This window comes from Eubalaena glacialis, chromosome 17 (genome assembly GCF_028564815.1).
Source record: "Eubalaena glacialis isolate mEubGla1 chromosome 17, mEubGla1.1.hap2.+ XY, whole genome shotgun sequence".
Classification (NCBI taxonomy): Eukaryota; Metazoa; Chordata; class Mammalia; order Artiodactyla; family Balaenidae; genus Eubalaena; species Eubalaena glacialis.
The window spans coordinates 53,887,543-53,905,073 of record NC_083732.1 but is presented as its reverse complement, the minus strand read 5'-3'; the positions used below and the strand labels follow the sequence as shown (position 1 = coordinate 53,905,073).

Here is a 17,531-nt window from a genome sequence, read left to right as displayed (position 1 = left end):
GCATTTAATCCATTTACATTTAAGGTAATTATTGATATGTATGTTCCTATTACCATTTTCTTAATTGTTTTTGGTTTGTTACTGTAGGTCTTTTCCTTCTCTTGTGTTTCCTGCCTAGAGAAGTTCCTTTAGCCTTTGTTGTAAAGCTGGTTTGGTGGTGCTGAAATCTTTTAGCTTTTGCTTGTCTGTAAAGGTTTTAATTTCTCCATCAAATCTGAATGAGATCCTTGCTGGGTAGAGTAATCTTGGTTGTAGGTTTTTCCCTTTCATCACTTGAAATATGTCCTGCCACTCCCTTGTGGCTTGCAGAGGTTCTGCTGAAAGATCAGCTGTTAACCTTATGGAGATTTCCTTGTATGTTATTTGTTGCTTTTCCTTGCTGCTTTTAATATTTTTTCTTTGTATTTAATTTTTGATAGTTTGATTAATGTGTCTTGGTGTGTTTCTCCTTGGATTTATCCTGTATGGGACTTTCTGCACTTCCTGGACTTGATTGACTATTTCCTTTAGCATGTTAGGGAAGTTTTCAACTATAATCTCTTGAAATGTCTCAGACCCTTTCTTTTTCTCTTCTTTTTCTGGGACCCTATAGTTCGAATGTTGGTGCATTTAATGTTATCCCAGAGGCCTCTGAGACTGTCCTCAATTCTTTTCATTCTTTTTTCTTTATTCTGCTCTGGTGTAGTTATTTCCACAATTTTATATTCCAGGTCACTTATCCGTTCTTCTGCCTCAGTTATTCTGCTATTGATTCCTTGTAGAGAATTCTTAATTTCAGTTATTGTGTTGTTCATCACTGTTTGCTCTTTAGTTCTTCTAGGTCCTTATTAAACATTTATTTTCTCCATTCTATTTCCAAGATTTTGGGTCGTCTTTACTACTATTACTCTGAATTCTTTTTCAGGTAGACTGCCTATTTCCTCTGCATTTGTTTGGTCTGGTGGGTTTTTGTCTTGCTCCTTCATCTGCTGCATATTTCTCTGTCTTATTTTGTTTAACTTACTGTGTTTGGGGTCTCCTTTTCGCAGGCTGCAGGTTCGTAGTTCCCATTGTTTTTGGTGTCTGCCCCCAGTGGGTGAGGTTGGTTCAGTGGCTTGTGTTGGTTTCCTGGTGGAGGGGACTGGTGCCTGTGTTCTGGTGGGTGTGGCTGGACCTTGTCTTTCTGGTGGGCAGGGCCACATCCGGTGATGTGTTTTGGGGTGTCTGTGAACTTAGTATGATTTGAGGCAGCCTCTCTGCTAATGGGTGGGGTTGTGTTCCTGTCTTGCTAATTGTTTGGCATGGGGCATCCAGCACTGGAGCTTGCTGGCCATTGGGTGGATCTGGGACTTAGCGTTGAGATGGAGATCTCTGGGAGGACTCTCACCAATTGGTAGTACGTGGGGCCGGGAGATCTCTGGTGGACCAATGTCCTGAACTCGGCTCCCCCACCTCAGAGGCTCAGGTGTGACACCACGCCAGGGCATCAAGACCCTGTCAGCCACACGGCTCAGAACAAAAGGGAGAAAAAAAGAAAGAAAAATTGTAATAATAAAATAATTTAAAACGTTTTTTAAATTTATTAAAATAAAAAAATAATTATAAAAAAGAAGAGAGCAACCAAACCAATAAACAAATCACCAATGATAACAAACGCTAAAAAGTAAACTAAGATAAACATAAAAATTAGAAACAAATTAGTCGCAGACAGCAAACCCCAAGTCCACCACCTCAGTTTTGCGATGATTCATATTCTGTTCAGGTATTCCACAGATGCAGGGTACATCAAGTTGATTGTGGGGATTTAATCTGCTGCTCCTGAGGCTGCACGGAGAAATTTCCCTTTCTCTTCTTTGTTTGCACAGCTCCTGGGCTTCAGCTTTGGTTTTGGCCCTGCTCTGTGTGTAGGTCGCCTTCAGGCATCTTTTGGGAAGTCTGAGGTCTTCTGCCAGTGTTCAGGAGGTGTTCTGTAGGATTTGTTCCACATGTAGGTGTATTTTTGTTGTATTTGTGGGGAGGAAGGTGATCTCCATGTCTTACTCCTCCGCCATCTTGAAGATCCCCCTCTATTTAGTCTTAAAAATGATAGAAGATTCAAAATAAAAAGGTGTTAGTATTTATTGAATTTTAAACTAATTTAAGGCCAGAATTTTAGGAATTTTTAGAACTGATAACTTCTTGTTTCAGAGGACATCACCTATTGGCAAATTGTGGTACTGCAGTTTCACTGCATAAAGAGGAAGAGATGATCAGGCAGCCATGGATTTGGAGTCAAAGAGCTGGTCAAGCAGGCAGCTCAGAGAACATGGGGCCCTGGAAGTCTAGAAGGAAATGCTTTCTCTCCTCTCTTCCCATTCCCCTCATTGCTGTGATGTACATTTCTGACAGAAAACCAGAACTATAACTGGAACAAATGACATATTTGTGAATTGTGACTGTTGCTGAAATCTACCACTGGTGTGACATCCTGACCCATTTAGATAGACATTGGATTCAATTGTCCTTGTGCTAACAGGTAAATTCCTAGCAATCATTAATCTGAAATTAAAGGGGGGAGCGTTCATTATAGCATTGCACTTTGATTTTACTTTTGCAGTGCTATAGCTAATAGCATCAGGAAAATAACTTTTCAAATAAAAATGTATCTTTTCTCCCAGGTGGGGCTGGGACAGAAGTAAAGGAAGAGGAAGATGGAATAGGGGGATTCTATGGTCAGTTTGAACATTAGTCTTACTGCGCTGGAAGTAATTCCTGACTCTAACTGCAGAAATTTCATTCTTTTGCAGTGACATAAATGTAGTCTGCTCAGCTGGTTTAGTTTCCATTTATATTTTGTAGCACCCCAGAGCTACTTTTTTTCTTTTTAAAGAAGCCAGCAGAAGCCAGCCAGAAGAAATCCTGATAACTTTAGCATGGGAAGGTCCTTAGGGTTTTGAGAGCAATCTCTTCTCCCTGCCTTTTAACCTCTTTCCCCTTTGAATGGTATATGTTTCAATGGATGTATTTTTCAGAGTACCTTCCTCTGCATTTTATTTCATCTTATTTAATGGACTTCCTATTAATTAAGAGGGAGAATGAACTAGGAAATAAGCACAGTGTGGAGTCCTAAAGGAAATGAAGCTGAAGTTAGAAAATGTGCCGGCCTTTCCTTTTATTCTGCTGTCCTAGGCTTTCACTGAAGTTTGTGTTTGGGGACACCCATTTACTCCATGCTGAGTCCCAAAGGGATGTGCACAAGAGCATTTAGAAGGGGAGGATTTGGCACCTGTATGGTGACCCCCAAAGTAAAAATCCAAAAAAGTTTAAAATGTAAAGTATTTTAAAGTAGCACTGTTTTGAAACTCTTTTGGTCGTTCATCCTTGCATAGACATTTTGCAGTGCAGGGATCCTGAATTCATCTCGCCTGATTCCCCATCCTAGTTGATGTGAGGCTCATTAGACTCTCATCTGACTCAGGGCCACCACGCCCCATGTTTCTTCTCTTTCTTTCCATTACTAGCCTGGTCTCAGTACATTGCTGTGGATTCTTATATCATTTTAAAAATATCTTTTCTTCCAGCTCCCCTTGAGCTTCTGTTTTTATCCATTTACTTACAAATAGATTTAATTAGCTTAGAACACTACCCCCAGAATTTCTTAGTTCTTTCCTTCTGTTCTACAGAGAGAGACACAAACTTCATGCTGGTGACAGTGAGACCAATGGGAACTTCAGAGGGGCATGCATTTTCTTGCCAGAAACTGTAAGGAACAGCCTTGAAGAGGAAAGTTGTAGGCACTCTTTAGTCACCACTTCAAGGGTTGAGGTTGCTGGGTAGCTGTCCGTGATGGTTGTGGGGTGTGTGCATGCACACTCACACACACACACTCACATGCACTCACAAACACATACACATCACAGTGACAGATGACCTATTGAAATAATTTCAGAGCTGTTCTGTGGTTGCTACGACAACCAATGCTCTCTTGGCTTTCATCTGGCCATGTGACAGGGACTTTGACGTCAGCCGGAGGCAGAGTCTGTGGCTGAGTCCACACAGGCAAAGGCCTGTGAGAATCTGGTGGATGCTGGCCGCCGCTGCTGCTCTCAGCGCTGCTGCCGCTGCTGCTTCTGCGTCCCAGGGGCTGCGGAGCATGGACTGTTAAATCTTGCACTTCTTCTGTGTGAGGTAATTAGTTTGCTTTATATACAATAGTTAGATGTGTTTGTAGATCATTGTGGTTTTCCCCTCTCTCTTACCTCTTACAAGTTTGTCTTCATGAACAATTATTGTTGTACCAGGAGAAAAATGTGAAGCAGCTTCTAGTTGTTAATTTTGGGTGGAATCTCTGGCATTTGGTTAAATTTGGATTCATGTTCTGTGAAGTAGGTTAAAATATAACCGCCTTTCTTGTTCAACACTTGCTAACATGACATTATTTAGAGATACAGGTTTTGCAGCTTGAGCCAAATATTCCCCGTTGAATTCCAGGAATCCTCCCTTCAGTATTGCTTTGGGTTTAAAGACTCCAGCATAGCCTTGCAATATGTTGCTAACTTTGCTTTTTTTTTAATATTTTCTACCATATTCTGAATCAGCCGAGAGTAGTTTGGTATTTGGTTTCTGTCTTGTCTGTAGCATTCGTCATTAGCAACAATAGGCACAGCGGGAAAGAACATTATACTTTGAAACAAAAGTTGGGGTTCTTCTAGTAAATAAAGTATTCTGAAAATACCAGGGAAAACTGTCAAGAGCTTCCTGTTTAGAGAAAAATAATCTGCAATATGCCAAGGAAGTTGGGGTGGAACCTCTGACATGTGCTCATGCAGTTGCTTTTTGGTTCTTAGAGCAAAGTGCACATTTTCAGTATCTTCCTCTGAAAATTCAGCTGTGAAGAGAATAGCATTGGATGGGCTTCACTAAGGAGGCATGTAAGCTATTTTTATATTTAAAAATTGAAATAATTACCTAGAGAAGAAAACAGTAGCCTTAAAACTAAATTATCATTGGTAGATCTACTTTAATTCAAACACAGATATAAATAGCCACTAAAAATCGCTCTAGATCTTGAATGAGTAATTTCTGTTATAGGAATGAGTAATCTCTATTCCTATAACAATATATACTGCAAATGGGAGGGGGGTTTGCATTGTTGTAGTTCATTTCTTTCCCAAGTTTAGCGATTTTGAATTTTCCATTATTGCACACAAGTTGGATGGTTTTTGTAGCTTGTAATTCAACAAAAACCTCTGGTACTGAAGTTGATCAAGCCTAGATTTATAAGCAGGTATCTAAATCTTACAAATTTAACTGGAAAAAAAGGCAAATTTTAGAGCAGCACAAGTAATATACCTACTATTTTGATGAATAGAAAAATAATGGTTTAACTATGTAAATGAAGAATACACATTTTATAGTATGTGAGTTACATATCAGTTTTACAGTATGTGAGTTATATATCAATATAGCAAGAATATATTATTCTTTTCTATATTCTTTATTAGTTTCTGAATTCTGATCACCTTTATTTTACTCTTGGAGATGAACATTTTGAACAGTATTTAGCTTCAGTAATACGTGAATAATTGTGAGTGCATAAGTAATTTCTCAATAGCTATCAGTGAGTGAATATTCATTTAACTTGCTGGCATTTGATATGTCTATTTTTGGCCAGAGTCTCCATGGAGGATTTTCCAAAAAGTCTTAATGTGCTTACACTCGAGGCACATCTACTTAGGCGTTATCTCATTGTTTAATTTATCTCATAATTATAATAACTCAGAGGCCCTATTCTTAACACTCCTAGAAATATGTTAATTGATTTGCAGTATTTCAAGTGAGCATGAATAGGACACGTAGCCAGTAGCACTGTCATTTAAAAGCGGTCTTTGATGGGGTACTTTGATGTTTGCTTCTTTTACTCAAAATAAGGGATTTTCATTATAGTTTTTCCAGGTAGTGAAGATTTTCTTGATGCTCTCTCTATGTTTTAAAGTTATAAAATGATTGTATTCAGTGCCCTAATAAAACAGACTGGATTTCAGCAATACGAAATAAGTGAATATTTTAGTTGACTGGCAAAATGACAATGATAAAGTTTATCATTAGAAGAAAACAACCTATGCTATGATGGCAGAAATACTTTAGAATCTACAGGTCTTTTCTTATGGCAAAATAAGGGGAAAAAATGACTCTCATCAGAATCATCTGTTTACAGCAATGAGACTGTGTTGCTTTTAAGGTCAAGTTTGCTTCAACTTCAAAAGATACTAGCAAGGAATGATTTACTCTAGAAACCTGGATGTTGCATTATTAAATGTTTTATGTACAGTTTCAAGGGATTTTAATCTTTTGGGTGCCATGGACCTCTTTGGCAGGCTGGTGAAGCTTATAAGTTCTTCTTAGAATGATGATTTTAAAAGCATGACAAAGTATGCAGGATGACAAAGGGAATTACTTTTATTGAAATACATTAACCAAATTTTTAAAATTGTGATGTGTGTGTTGTCAATAATTCACTATTAAATAAAACAAATTAGCAGTAGTTATAATTACTACCATAGTTATAGTAACACCATAATTTTGAAGTAGTGACGAACATAAAAGGTATTTCGAGATGGCTACAGTGACTGTAATGTGATGTGAGAATACCTGTGATTTCTCTTGGCAACAAAACCGCAGGTGCGGTGGTTTATGCTCTACATTTTAATCTAAATTTTACTTTGAGGTTAGTGAAACTAAAGATAGAATATTTTTCCCATCCAAGTTCCTGGATCCCATGAATTCCCTCCACTCCTGAGTTAAATGATATGTAAGCTTGTGATGCTAAAAGGTCCTGGAACTGCACTGGACAAAATCCACACCACCATTTCCACATTCAGCTCTACCACATCTGATTTTTTCTCTGAATGTGTGAATTTCACAGTATTCTCTAATTTCTGTGTGAAAGGGGTGGTATCCGCATCGCTACCAAATTGTAAATTTCTTTTGTTTTCCTCCTTAATCCATAAGTAGGCTTGTGTACTTGGACTGAGCTCATACCTAGTTAGACAGGGGTTAAGAGGAAAAACTTACAGTGTTAACGCAAGTTAAAACTATGGACCATAGAAGTAAGACTATAGCTATTTACAAAGGGACCTTTATCCAGTCAAAGAAAATAAGCAAGTAGCACTTTCATGAAGAATGCAGGATGTCATATGAGATCGTAGCTGAAGAAATATTCTAGAAGGTACTTTGTGTGCTCACAACAATTGAAATGAGCATTAAAGAATTTGTCACTTTTCAGTTTGATGTAAAGCACATACATGCGTAAATTGATCAGTTGTAATGCAAATTTCAGTTACTCTGGATAGAGCCTGCTGGTTCACCTGTCAGAGGTCCCTGGAACAGGAGACATTCATTCAAAGTGAAATGGGGAGTGGAGAACACTTCCCAAGTAATCTGAACGCAAAATCTTATTTGACTTATTGGATATTCAAGAACAACACAGGAAATATTAATATTATTGTTTAGGGTGACTTATATAAGAATTGTCTCATTTCCCATGTCACTCTTAGCTAGCAGAAGATATTGCCTAATTTTCCTCTGCAGCTAACTAGGTGACTTTGCAGTTAGTTGGCTGATGTCGTGTATCGCTGCCTTTCCAGCTCTGCGTTTAGTCCTTGCATCCTTTCTATTACATCAGCACCATCACCCCAGCATAAGAAAATTGGAGCTATGACATTATGCACAAGCTGGTGTTTAAACTCGATCCAAATCCCTAACATTTGAAATGGAAGCTTAGCAGTTTTTCTTCATGTGTTCTCGGGGGAATTACGAAAGAGGATTTTCCCAAACATTTCTTATTCTTTGGACTAGAAAAGAACACCTTCTTCGGGGGCTTTGAGTGTCTGTGGCACCTTGATAAAGAAACTCGGAAAAAGTCAAAAATCTCGGACTCCAGTTGGAAAGGAATGTGCCATTATTTTTCATGAAATCCACTGTTATTTTAATGGTACCCTGTGATGGAAATCAACTAGAAATAGCATTCCAAAATGCAGTATTTTTTATTGTTTCCAGAAGTGATGCCATAAAAGTTAGTGCTCATTAAGACTTCGATACAAAAATTATATGACAAATATTTAAATCCAACGGAGCCATCTACTCCAAACCACAAACAGTCTGTTCTTTTTATTTCTGCAGTGAACTTTAGGGAGTTTTTGGACATATTTCTATAAATGCCTTTAATTAGAGACATAGCATCCCTTTAAACTTTAGTTTACATTAATGTTAAACATAGTATACTTACATCACACTCAAGTTCTATATTTGATTTTCAAGAAAGAAATCTCTAGTCTGAAAGATAGTCCAGCTGCTGCCTGTCCTAAAAGGAGGATTGTCCATATTTTCTGATCTCTGAATTCCAGTGAGTGCAGGAAAACCAAAGACTGCAAACTGCTTTCATGCCAAGATGAATTCTTTTACGGATGATTCTAGAGTTGCTTGACTTTTATGAATTTAAACCCTACCCATGAGAGGTGAATGTTGAGAAGAGTGATGTACTCTTTGGCTGACGCTCTGCTGACTCCCACAGACTTTCGTGTGATTCATACAACTAAAACCACGACCACTTTTGTGACGACCGTATTTACAACATCCTTGGAGATAAATTTAAAAATAGCATCCCACAATAGTTATCTGATCCTGTGCCTTCCCACGTTTTACCATGGATCAGGTGAAGCATTAGGTAGCATCACTCAATCAGCAAGCATTTTATCAAGGGGCTACTGCATCCACAGTATCGTAGTAGGCATTTTGGGCTCCTCCCTCGTGTGGTCTTTGAGGGATATGCCACTGGCATAAAGAGCCCAAGTTAACTTTATAGACTTCTGACTTTTGTTTGCTTGAGCTTTTATTCAAACATTCAGTCTTTCATGCATTTAATAAGTTTTGAGCACCTACTGTGTGCCAGACATTAGACTAGACACTAGGGATGCTGTGGTGAACAGGACAGACAAGGTCTCTGCCATCATGGCACTTACAGTCTAACTATATAGGGGACCTGCCCAGAGACCTAAGTGTAACAGCAGCCAAGGTTTCTCCCTCACAGCTGTGCTGGCCAGCGTAGTCAAAAAGAGAATCTTCTCTATAAGGGAAAGAAATCAAAACAAAAGAGACAAGCAAACAACCTGGGAACCATTAGATTTTACACCAGAGTCAAACCTTAGAAGAGGCATTCCTCAGCTGGTGAACAGTCAGCCTAATTTGTAAGCAGTCTGTTCATATCAGTGTCAAGGATTCCAGATCAGTACACCCAGCCCTATTTCCAAAAGCTGCTTGTCCTCTCCTGTTCAGAAGGTATATGAGACTGGTAGGGACTGACCTAGAGAATAATTTTCTTTTATGCATATACCCTGCCTTATGCACATAACAAGAGCCATTTCATCTTATGAAAGGAATCATTAAGTTAGTTGTACTCAAGCATATCAATCCCACCTTCCCTGTACTCACCCAGTCAAGATAGATTCACCACTCTAATAAATAACCCCAAATCCCAATGACATAATACAGTACTGTTCCTTTTTCACTCAGCCACAAATCAGATTTGGGAGACAGGCTCTGCTCCATGCAGTAATCCAGGGATTCAGGCTCCTTCCATCTAGTTAAACTGATCTGGGGACAAATCCCATCTCTACCACTTGCAGGGGTCACTTTGGGCAAGTTACCAAAGTCACAGTTTTCTTACCTGGATAATATTAGTACCTACCTTATAGATTTTTAAGTCAGTTTACTTGGCATGGTAACTGACAGGTATTAGGTACTCAATAATGTGAACTGTTATCATTCATTTTCTACCCCTGGTAGTGCTGCCACCACCACTGTCCCCCCAGGAACCAGGAAGTACCACTGCCGAAGTTGGAGGACGTGTATCCCTGATGTCATGAGAACAGCTGACACTTAGAGAGCTAGATAGTCTTCTAAGCTTTTTTCAAAATAACTATTGTTTTTTCTTCACAACATCCCAATTTTATAAATGAGGAAACTAAGGAACAGAGAGCTTGAGCACATTGTCCAGCATCACACAAGTATATAACGGAGCTCTGGGAATTTGGCTCTAGAGTCACTATGCTGTATTACCTTTTAAGCTGGAATATGTTTTCTAGAAAAAATATTTTTTCTAGAAGTAATGTTATATGTTGTGACAGATTGTACACTATTGTGGGATGCTATTTTTAAATTTCTCTCCAATTTCTCTCCAGTTTATAATTTCTCTCCAATTATGTCTATAATTTCTCTCCAATTATATCTATATCTCTCCAATTCTCAATTTATAATTTCTCTCCAATTATATCTACTCCCCCTTGCTCTTCTGGAATATTGCTACTCTCCCTCAAGAGGTGGAGTCTATTGCCTTCCCCTTGAACCCACATGAGCTTTGTGATTGGTCCAACTGATAGAGCATAGTGAGAACAATGCTAGATGACTTCCAAGGCTGGATTTGAAAAAGAATTCAATTTTTTTTTTCTCTCGGCTATTCTTTGTTTCTCTTACACATGACATTTGCCCTTGGAAACCAGCCACCATGAGGAAGCCCAGACCATATAGAGGGGCCATATGTAGGTTTCAGCCAACACCTCCAGCTAAGATCTCAGCCAGACAACCAGCATCAACTGCCAGAAATGTGAGTGGGCAAGCCTTCCGAGGATTCCAGGCCCCAGCCCCAGGTCCCCCTTACCCTTCCTGATGCCAAGTGAACCAGAGATGAACTGTCCCTGCCGAGCCATGCCCTAAATTGCAGATTCATGTGCAAAATAAAAATTGTTGTTGTTTTAAGTCCATAAATTTTAGAATTATTTCTTAGGCAACCAGAGTAACTGGAATGTATGGGGTAATTAGAAATTACTAAAATACCTGTGTAAAGGACTAAACTGTAAGTACATGTAGATTAAATAGGTTTTGGGGATTTGGCATAAGTATCTAACCTAATTAAAATAATTTCTGGAGGAAAATATATTTCAGTTACCAATTAAATTACAAATGGGCTTTGGGTACATATCCTGTTCATAAATTTGGAAGAGAGTCCCTACATAGTAATGCTATTGCTGGTTCTAGGAGAAGATTTGGGCTACACTGTGATGGACTGTATGCATTAGTGAAATCTCCCTTGTTGCCTCCTCCTGGCTGGGACCCTCTCGACAGGAGATTCCTGTGTAGATAGCAGTACTTGTGCCATTTTCCCTTGGTCACTGCTTAGTCTCTGTATCTGCTTTTGTCTCTCTCACACCTACTCTGTCTAATCTGCTGCCTAGTTTTCTATTGTTAGATCCTGCTGTCTCCTTGACACTCTCTTTTGGCCCATTTCCAATGCTTCTAAACCTATTTTTCTGCTCTAATGATTTATAGTAAAGCTAGGGGATTTCTCTTGGCCAGGTAAGATTTAGCTCATTCAGCGAAGTCTTTTTTTCTTTTAGTAAAGCTGCCAAAATGGCAGCTGTCCCACTGGCTTGTGGCTCCATGTGTTGGTCAAACCTAGTATTTGAAATACTCAGAAATGTAGTCCTTAGGTCCTGACTCAAGGAAGCATCTCTGTCTCTTCTGCCGCAGAGAAATCAATACCCCTGACTTTCTTCTTGCTTAAACGTCACCCCATCCTGAGGGTCTTCCCACCTTCCCTTTAAGAAGGCTAATTGGTTTGTTCACTTTTGCTGTATTCATTCAACATGTATTAATTCCATATAGTGGGCCCTGTTGTTGAGCACCTACGAAAAGATTTCCTTTGTGTTCAAGGACTGGTAAGGTTCCTCCAGTTGTCTCTCATTTGCTCACCACTAACACCAGGCAGATGTGGTCCAGTCACCTAGACCTTTTAATGACCAACACATGTCCCACCTCACCCAAGATGTCCCAGCTAAGTAGGATACCACGAGGGTAATAGGACCAGCCAGTCTTTGAAAGGGTTACAGTCTAGTTGGGGAGGCCGGACAGCATATGCAACTGAGGTCCAGAGCTTTGTTTTCCATGTTGGGTACAACTTCTTATAGTGCCTAGTGTAGCACTGGACACATAGTAACCACTTATTAAATCTCTGGTAGGTGGTTAATGAATACATTAACTATAGAAGGGTATATGGCATTGAGATGACTTCAGAGGGGAAGTGAGCTTTGAGTTGGGCTTCAAAAGATACAGAATATTTGGCATGACCAGGAGTGAAAGGACTGCCCATGAATAAGAAACATCATAAGTACATTCCTAGTAACAGAGGTAGACACTCACCCATCTGAGATCAAGAAAATGGCTGGGAAAAAACAAAATGTACAACCTGTAAGGTGGGTCTGTGGAGGACCTAGAATTTATCAATTTAAAACAGACTGGAGACTTCCCTGGTGACGCAGTGGTTAAGAATCCACCTGCCACCGCAGGGGACATGGGTTCGAACCCTGGTCCGGGAAGATCCTACATGCCACAAAGCAGCTAAGCCCGTGCACCACAATTACTGAGCCCACGCGCCACAACTACTGAAGCCCGTGTGCCTAGAGCCTGTGCTCCGCAACAAGAGAAGCCACCACAATGAGAAGCCCGCACACTGCAACGAAGAGTAGCCCCCGCTCGCCGCAACTAAAGAAAGCCCGCGTGCAGCAACAAAGACCCAACGCAGCCAAAAATAAACAAACAAATAAATAATAATTTTAAAAAACTGGATTTGATCTGACAGCAAGAAGCTAGTGAAAGTTTGGGAGCAGGTAAGTGATACATGTGTCAAGTGGTATTATAATAGTTCAATAACCCTGTTTCCTTTTGCTTTAGACAGCTTATTTTAATTATGAATATGTGTTAAATGATTCCTTTTCCTACATTTTTCTCATAGAAAAGTTCTAACTTCTTAAATTAAAAAAAATGTGAATTCTTTTCTGCCCTCAATACTGTGTAAATGGCTCTTTTAACTTTAGCTGGGTGATATCTGTACGGAGAGCTATGTTAACTTCATATTTTAAAAGAATATAATCTACTATTTAACAAAGTCACATAAAACCCAAACCAACTGAAAATTCAAACCTTCATAACGTTTTCTATAGAACTATACTATAATGATAATTGATATTCATTGTGAACCCCCTGGGACATTGCACCGTTATTCTGATAAATCTTTTGATTAAGTCATCAGTGAAAGACTTAACTATGGTTCAGTGAAGTTTTAATTTTAAGTTGGTAGTACATTTCATTGTATCTCAACTCTTTGAAAACTGGCCATCAATATATGTGTTTGGCAGCTATCAGAATATTCTTAATCAGAACATCCCATTCTCAAGAAAAATATTTGTAAGTTATACATGCCAAAGTGTGTATAATAGTTATGTGCAGTATAAAGAATGTTAGAAAATAAATGCCTGTGTACTTAACAAAAACACCACTGGTTAATCCTTCTGGTGAAATCTAAGGTCACACGTTGATATTGATGATGACTTCACCACAGCACCATGCAGGTTAGTACTGTATCTAAAGTCCAATGCCTCATGGGAATTGAATCTGTGATATAATTTTAAAATCTCCAATCACATAAAGATTTTAAGCCAGTTGAGAAGAGTACTTGTCTCAGTCTCTGATGGAGAGTAAAGGTGTGCTTTACACTTGTAGACAGACCATCACTCACCATAGCTCCTGGCAGCCATGCAGATTGGAAATCGATTTCTGTTTCCTGAGGCCATTGCCCATGTTGATGCTCCTTGCTACCTCCTGGCCATTCACTCCTGAATGGCCATGGAACACTTGGTGAGCCTGAGCTCTCTTACAAGGCCAACTGCTGAGGGTAGTTAAAGCAAACCATTCACTCTCTTGGGGGTTTTCTTTATAGAGAGCTTGAACAGAAATTTAAGTGGAAGTTATAGTTTTCATGAAATTATTTTCTGGCATATCCCAAGGATGTTTTCACAAAATAGAAGCTATTTAAGAAAGATGGAACCTCTGGTCCAAATTCCGTTTTGTATATAAAAGTAACTGTCACTAGAATCTGCTATGCTCACCTCCACATTGCTGGCCAACTTCCAGCTTTAAAAACCCAATCCATTGCTCTTCAGAAAAGAATTCTCTTCCTCCTCGTGCCCTCAAAACAGGCTAGGGATTAATACCAAGACTGACCAAAAGGCCTAACTGCTCCATCAACAATGTCCCCAAGAGGATTACTTCGTTAAAGGTGCAAAATTTAGTTATGCTATGGGTTGACAAAAAGATGCTGATTTGGGGATACTGTAAACAAAGGAGAGGTCTCATGAAATCGTGTTAAATCATGTCTAGATTTAAGAAACAGGGACTTTTTAGTGTGGTAAAATATACATAACATAAAATTAACCATTTTAACCATAGTAAGTGTACAATTCAGTGGCGTTAAGTACATTCACATTGTCATGCAACCATCACTACCACACATCTCCAGAACTTTTTCATCTTCCCAAACCAAAACTCTGTATCCATTAAACACTAACTCCCCATCCTTCTCCCCCCTACCCCCAGACCCCGCCTCAGGGCCTGGCAACCATCATTCTACTTTCTTTAAACAGAGACATTTTAAGGAAGTTTGAAATAAACCTGTGATTCCTCTTTCTTTTGTATGAAGTCTTCAATTAATAAAGTCCCTGTTAGGACTTCCCTGGTGGCACAGTGGTTAAGAATCTGCCTGCCAATGCAGGGGACATGGGTTCGAGCCCTGGTCCGGGAAGATCCCACATGCCGTGGAGCAACTAAGCCCATGTGGCCACAACTACTGAGCCTGTGCTCTAGAGCCTGAGAGCCACAACTACTGAGCCTGCGTACCACAACTACTGAAGCCCTTGAACCTAGAGCCCGTGCTTTGCAATGAGAAGCCCACGTGCCGCAAGGGAGAGTAGCCCCTGCTCGCCACAACTAGAGAAAGCCTGTGCACAGTAACGAAGACCCAATGCAGCCATAAATAAATAAATAAATAAATAAATAAATAAATAAGTAAATAAATAAATAAATAAATTCCCTGTTAAAAGTCCCCAAATAATTGGAAATTTCTTAGGTTTACACTGAGCAAAGTTTACACAAAGTTCCACGATGTAGAGATTTCAGACATACATGTTTTCAACCCACCTACTTAAACCATATTCAATACAATTTTTATATAATCACTTAGCTTGCCACCTTGCTTGTCAAAGAGAAAGCCTTGGAACCTGAGATTTTCTGGTCCCAGTAATATTCTCAAATAGTCCTATATTAGTCTTCTATTCTAAGAAACTTAAGTATAGAATAAATATATGTTTATGATAGAACATTCAGAAAATACAGAAGAATATAAAGAAGGAAATAAACCTGACTTTTAATATTCTACTGCCTAAAATAGCCACTATTAATATTTTTAAATTAAAAAGCATTATATTTCATTTTACTTCACTTCAACAGAAGAAAAAGAACCCTGAAATGAACTCAAGCATTTGAACTTCAGATAACTGTTTCTTTAAAGCAGGAATTAACGAGTTTTAACTAAATTAAATTACCAATTAAAAATTGAAATTCAGTCGAACAGTAAGAGGTTGAGGAATCAATGTTTCTTAAAAACTAATTGTTTCTCAATGGATATGGGTTTATATTTTCAGTTAGTAAAGCTTAGTTTACAATCTCATAAAGATCAGAAAAGATCAGGGATAATCAAAAATACCTTTGAGGAAATAAAAAGTTTTTAACCAGAGATCACCTTTAGGAATGGTCTCCTGAGGAAAAAGTAGATTAAAAAGTTAATATGTAAGGATTATAGTTCCTAAAGTCAGAACCACTTTCAAAAGGAAAACTAAATCATACAGTAGGGAAGCAGTTTCTTTACCCAGTGGCCTAGAACTCACAGAGAATTTAGAGGAATTCACTATATTTATTGACCCTCTCCCTTGACCATAGAGGTTTAACTTTAATTACTTCAGACACCAGTGGGTTTTTTTTTAATGACATTTTATTTATTTATTTATTTGTTAACATCTTTATTAGAGTATAATTGCTTTACAATGGTGTGTTAGTTGCTGCTGTATAACAAAGTTAATCAGCTATATGTATACATATATCCCCATATCGCCTCCCTCTTGTGTCTCCCTCCCACCCTCCTTATCCCACCCCTCTAGGTGGTCATAAAGCACGAGCTGATCTCCCTGTGCTATGCAGCTGCTTCCCACTAGCTATCTATTTTACATTTGGTAGTGTATATATGTCAATGCTACTCTCTCACTTGGTCCCAGCTTACCCTTCCCCCTCCCTGTGTCTGCAAGTCCATTCTCTACATCTGCGTCTTTATTCCTGTCCTGCCTCAGGTTCATTAGAAACTTTTTTTTTTTTTTTAGATTCTATGTATATGTGTTACCATACGGTATTTGTATTTCGCTTTCTGACTTACTTCACTTTGTATGACAGACTCTAGGTCCATCCACCTCACTACAAATAACTCAATTTTGTTTTTTTTATGGCCGAGTAATATTCCATTGTATATATGTGCCACATATTCTTTATCATTCATCTGTCAATGGACACTTAGGTTGCTTCCATGTCCTGGCTATTGTAAATAGTGCCGCAATGAACACTGTGGTACATGTCTCTATTTGAATTATGGGTTTCTCAGTGTATATGCCCAGTAGTGGGATTGCTGGGTCATATGGTGGTTCTATTTTTAGTTTTTTAAAGAACCTCCATACTGTTCTTCATAGTGGCTGTATCAATTTACATTCCCACCAACAGTGCAAGAGGGTTCCCTTTTCTCCACACCCTCTCCAGCATTCATTGTTTGTAGATTTTTTGATGATGGCCATTCTGACCGGTGTGAGGTGATATCTCATTGTAGCTTTCATTTGCATTTCTCTAATGATTGGTGATGTTGAACACACTTTCATGTGTTTGCTGGCAATCTGTATATCTCCTTTGGAGAAATGTCTATTTAGGTCTTCTGCCCATTTTTGGATTGGGTTGTTTGTTTTTTTGATATTGCGCTGCATGAGCTGCTTGTAAATTTTGGAGATTAATCCTTTGTCAGTTGCTTCATTTGCAAATATTTTCTCCCATTCTGAGGTTTGTCTTTTCATCTTGTTTATGGTTTCCTTTGCTGTGCAAAAGCTTTTAAGTTTCATTAGGTCCCATTTGTTTATTTTAATTTCCATTTCTCTAGGAGGTGGCTCAAAAAGGACCTTGCTGTGATTTATGTCATAGAGTGTTCTGCCTATGTTTTCCTCTGAGAGTTTGATAGTGTCTGACCTTACATTTAGGTCTTTAATCCATTTTGAGTTTATTTTTGTGTATGGTGTTCGGAAGTGTTCTAATTTCATCTCTTACATGTAGCTGTCCAGTTTTCCCAGCACCACTTATTGAAGAGGCTGTCTTTTCTCCATTGTATCTTCTTGCCTCCTTTATCAAAGATAAGGTGACCATATGTGTGTGGGTTTATCTCTCGGCTTTCTATACTGTTGCATTGATCTATATTTCTGTTTTTGTGCCAGTACCATACTGTCTTGATTACTGTAGCTTTGTAGTATAGTCTGAAGTCCGGGAGCCTGATTCCTCCAACTCCGTTTTTCTCTCTCAAGATTGCTTTGGCTATTCAGGGTCTTTTG

The 17,531-nt window shown here is 38.8% G+C and overlaps 1 protein-coding gene across 5 annotated transcripts in view; it reads left to right on the top strand.

Moving 5' to 3' along the window:
• The window catches only part of NCALD (neurocalcin delta), a 439,751-nt gene that overhangs the window by 356,777 nt on the left and 65,443 nt on the right, over positions 1 to 17,531 (top strand). The window contains exon 1 of one of the 5 annotated variants that reach the window (XM_061171580.1): positions 4,024 to 4,146. The exons of the other annotated variants lie outside the window; for them this stretch is intronic. The gene's annotated coding sequence lies outside the window, so the exon portion shown is untranslated. Of the gene's footprint in view, positions 1 to 4,023; positions 4,147 to 17,531 lie in introns of those variants that run through there. 5 annotated transcript variants of the gene reach the window in all.